The sequence below is a fragment of the Mus pahari genome, chromosome 7, assembly GCF_900095145.1.
Source record: "Mus pahari chromosome 7, PAHARI_EIJ_v1.1, whole genome shotgun sequence".
NCBI lineage: Eukaryota > Metazoa > Chordata > Mammalia > Rodentia > Muridae > Mus > Mus pahari.
Window position 1 is genome coordinate 2,607,638 of NC_034596.1, and position 5,303 is coordinate 2,612,940.

The window sequence follows — 5,303 nt, forward strand, 5'->3', positions numbered from 1 at the left end:
CATAGGTCATGGGCCCTGGGGAAATTCTAATGCTTTCTGTTGTGCTAAAGGATCGTAGCAATCAAATGACTCCTGATGGCACGTTGCTGATGCCTCCCAACAGACAGCCCTCTCAGAGAAGCTTCTTCTTGCAGTGGCTGACAATCAGAACAGAGACCACAACTGGACAGTGCGCAGAGTGAGAGACTTCGTAGCACTTTGCCCTAAATAGGACATCTTCATTAAACCATCCCCTCACCCTTGGGGACCCTTGGAAGAGGAGGTGGAAGACAGAGCCAGAGGTGGCAGCTCTCTCCTGGGAAACAAACAGCCTCTTCATGCAGGGCAGAGCTGATCCATACGTGCTTCACAGAGACCACAGCAGCACACAGGAGTCCTGCACAGGTTCAAACCACAGCGCGGAGAAGTGGATACCCTGGGTCAGGAAGCCCTTTGCAATTGAAAGCTGGCAGAAAATGCTAAATCCATTGGAATGACAGTGTGAAAGATCAACCACACACAGCCCCAGACTCAGGAGTGGTTGGCAGAGACAAAACCACGTGCTCTGTGTGCATTTTGTTCTGCTGTGGTTTTTGTCTTGTTGATTTTGTTTGCTTGCTTGCTTGCTTGCTTGCTTGTTCTGATTTTCAGTTCTCTCTCTCTCTCTCTCTCTCTCTCTCTCTCTCTCTCTCTCTCTCTTCCTTTTTTTCTGAGACAGGGTTTCTCTGTGTAGCTGTGGCTGTCCTGGAACTCACTCTGTAGACAAGGCTGGCCTCGAACTCAGAAATCCGCCTGCCTCTGCCTCCTGAGTGCTGGGATTAAAGGCATGCGCCACCACGCCCGTCGTGGGGGGACTTTAACTTTAAAGAGAGCAATAGGCTATGGCAGCATATGTCGGTAATATTAGCACTTTGGAGGCAGAGGCAGATTCATACCAGCCTGGGCTACATAATAAAACAAAAGTCAAGCCCAGGCCCAACATGATAATACAAACCTTTAAGCTCTGTGAGTTTGAGGCCAGGCAGGCCCTGTACAAAAAAAAAAAAAAAGGTAGGCTTACTGACCAGCAGAATGAATTTAAAGACAAGCTAGGTAAACTAGTGACATCCTACAACAAAGTAGAAACTAAAAAGAAGTTGGAGGGACAAAGTGTCTGTCACTAAGCCTGACCACTCAATTTGATCCTGAAACCTGAATGGTGGAAAACTAACTCCCATGAGCTGTCTGAACTCTACATGTGCTATAGTATACACACACAAAAATAAATAAACAAATGTAGGAAGTAGGAGGAGGAGGAGAAGAAGAGGAAGAGGAAGAAGAAGGAAGAAGAAGAAGAGGAGGAAGAGGAAGAGGAGGATGGAGGCAGCTGCCACCATCTGGAGATACAGCTCAGTATAACAGAGCACTTGCCTCATCTGAGTGCAGTCTCAGGTTCAATCTCTAGCACATACATACATACATGCATATATTCACACACATAATATATACATGTATGCATACATACATACATACACATATATGTATATGTATATGTATATGTATATGTATATGTATATGTATATGTATATGTATATGTATATGTATATGTATATGTATATGTATATGTATATATATATATATATATATATATATATATATATATATGTATGTATGTATGTAAATATTTAAATCCTGGCCTTGAGTTTCTACCGCACCTTAGGTTATTGAGTTCCCAGATAAAAACCACACATATATGCCGGGCGTGGTGGCGCACGCCTTTAATCCCAGCACTCGGGAGGCAGAGGCAGGCGGATTTCTGAGTTCGAGGACAGCCTGGTCTACAGAGTGAGTTCCAGGACAGCCAGGGCTATACAGAGAAACCCTGTCTCGAAAAACAAAACAAAACAAACAAACAAAAAAACCCACACTTATAGCCTTTATATTTACAATAAGATCTAAACAGCACAATAGCCGGACAGCTGCCTACCCTCAGTGTTGTTAGAATCTACTTTCCTATCAATCACCCTGAGTTATTACTTACTATTTACAATGTTCCATCTGGGTTGCTCTTAACTCCAAGTGGGCAACCCTCACATACACATACACACATACATATATACACATATACATACATATATAGAGACAGGCATATATACATATACCTCATATATACATAAACATATGCATACATGCATGGATACATACATGCATGCATACATACATACATATATACATACAAGATGGGTATGGTGGTCTTGGTAGGAAAAACAACTCAAGTTTGAGGCCAGCCCAGACTATCAAATGAGTTCCAGGGCAGCCTGGGCTGTGGAGACTGTATCTCAAAATAAAGTTTTCTGAAACTTAAATTTAAGAGAAACATATAGCCTTGATCCTCTTCTTTGCTTAGGTCTGATACACCCTCTTGCTGACTCAGTGGTTACACTTCCTCCTTATTCATCTTCCCCTCCTCTCTGCTGCTCCAGTCAAGCTGAGGTATGTGGCCAGCTGAGGTATTTTCCCACAGATCTTCTGGGAAATTGCCTCATGGCAAGAACTGGAACGTGATAGCACCACAAGGAGACCATCATAAGGAGCATAGAAAGGCACAGAAGGGACAGGGCTAGTCCCAGCTCTGTGACCATAGGGTCATGGGAGGCGTAAGACCATTCTCTAGGGTTCCTTTGCTTCACATGTTCAACTACCCTGATGAATAATCACTTTGACAGAAGCCTGCCGATTTCCTCTTTCTTTTGTCTGTCTGTCTGTCTGTCTGTCTGTCATCTATCTATTTATCTGAGACATAGCTCTGACTGTCTTGGTACTCACTCTAGAGCAGGCTGGCCTTGAACTCACAGAGATTTGACCGCCTCTGCTTATAGTGCTAGGATTAAAGGTGTGCACCACCACACCTGGCTCTTCCTTTTTCCTAGCAACAAGTCATATGATTTTAGCGCTTTAAACTTTTCAAAGTATTTTTAGACAGATTTTAAACACATTGCTCATTTTGTTCCTGACACCATCTCTGAGTGGGTAGCTGAGCAGGGCTGCCCCTTGATGGGCATATAAGGGCACACGCTCAGAAGATGATGTCACCATGAGGCCCAGGGGCATGGGTGCACCGTGATCTCCAGCCAGGCTGGAGCTCGGGTTTCCTGACTGGAGCCTGGGGCCAGTTCTCCCACGGTTCCCTCCCTGAAGTCACCAGCTGCCCTTCTTCTCAAGAGAGATTCAAAACCTTCTGAGGTAAGACAGGATCTCCTGAGGGGATTAATGTCCCATAGCTGTCAGCGTGGCCTTCACGCTCGCTCGTATGACTCTCGGCGAGCACCCGGGCCTTTGCCAGTGAGGCAGGCTTGGATTTTAAAGTTAACTCAGTGGCTTATGAGAGGTTGCCCAGACTTTTCTGTGACTCCTTGGGACAGGAACCAGCCGACAGTTGGCCTTGAGTGTGCATTTTGCAGCAGTTTGGCTACCTTCCTCTTTGAGAAGTTTAAAGTACTTTCCTCTTTTGCAGTCGCTGAGGGTCTCTATTGTTTTCAACAGGGTCGTATGTAGCCCAGGCTGCTCTCAAACTTGGTGACCGTGAACCTCTGAGGTGGGCCACCATGCCTGACTTCAGGTGTGATTCCTTTTCATTCATTTAGTCAGTCCTCAGTTAGTTGGGTTTCTTTTGTTTTTGTTTTGTTTTGCTTTGTTTTGTTGGTTTTTTGTTTTATTTTTTGTTTTGTTTTGTTTTGTTTTTGGAGACAGGGTTTCTCTGTAGCCCTGGCTGTCCTAGAACTCACTTTGTAGACCAGGCTTGCCTCGAACTCAGAAATCCACCTGCCTCTGCCTCCCGAGTGCTGGAATTAAAGGCGTGTGCCACCACGCCCGGCTCTCAGTTAGTTTTTTGAGAAAGGATTTCACATCTATAGTACAGGCTGTAGCTGAAGATTGCCTGGAACTTCTGACCCTCCTATCTCCAGACCAAAGTGCTGGGATTGCAGGCAAGCCCCGCCATACCCAATTTATAGTAGTTTTGTTGATGCATGACAAGGTCTCATTATGTAGCCCTGGCTGGCCTAGAACTTGATAAGTAGACCAGGCTTGACTTGAGATCCCAGAATTCCCCCTGCCCCTGCCCTCCTGGTGTTCGGGTAAGAAGTGTACTCCAGTGCTTGAGTGTTCTGTTTGTTTTCCTTTTCTGTTTTTAGAGATAAGGTCTCACTATGCAGCCCAGGCTCTCCTTCGAAATCCTCCCGCCTCAGCTTTGCAAGTAGCTACATCACAGGTATGTGCCTAACTTTCTAATAGTTCTGGCTATATAGTGCCAAATCTCTCCTGGAGATATATGCCTTGGTAGAGTCCTCGGGCAGTATAGGACATTACATGTCAAAAGGAGGAGGATCTTAGAGGGGTGATTCTAGCCACAAGGTGTGCAGAAGGCCTACCCAGAGACACTAACCACTCAGTGCTGTAGCCACCAATTGCTGTCTGCATCATTACCTTTGGTTATGTTGAGAAATGCACCTTTGTCCCTGTCTGAATACTTATGTCAACTTGACACAAGTCAGAGTCATTTGGGAAGAGGGGCTCTCAAATGAGAAAATAAATCATTTTCTTAATTAGTGATTGATGTTGGAGGTGTCCAGGCCATTGTGAGTCGGGTCACTCCTGGGCTGGTGGTCCTGGATACAGTAAAAAAGCAGGCTGAGCAAGCCATGGGAAGCAAGCCAGTGAGCAGCGCCCCTCCGTGGCTTCTGCTTCAGTTCCTGCTGTGAGTTTCCTGCCCTGCTTGAATTCTGACTTCCTTAGATGGTAGATTGTGATATGGACGTGTAAGCTAGATTAAACCCTTCCCTTCTCTCCCAAGTTGCTTATGGTCATGGTGTTTCTTTCTAGAGGTAGAAATCTAAGATAGTTGCTATTGCCCACATTTGGAGAGACAACATTTGTGGAACTGGAGATGCTGGGTAGAGTGCTGGCTTGTTGTGCATGAGCCCTGGTTCCTTTTCTAGCACTGCATAAACCCAGCTGTGGTACATACCCATGATCCTAACACTGGGGAGGTGGAAGAAGGATAGAAATATCAAGATCATCCTCAGGCCAGCCTGGGATACATGAATCCTGCCAAAGGAAAGAAAGAAAGGAAGGAAGGAAGGAAGGAAGGAAGGAAGGAAGGAAGGAAGGAAGGAAGGAAGGAAGGAAGGAAAGAAGAAAGAAAGCAGGGCGGTGGTGGCCCACGCCTTTAATCCCAGCGCTTAGGAGGCAGAGACAGGCAGATTTCTGAGTTCTAGGCCAGCCTGGTCTATAGAGTGAGTTCCAGGACAGCCAGGGCTACACAGAAAAACCCTGTCTCAAAAAAA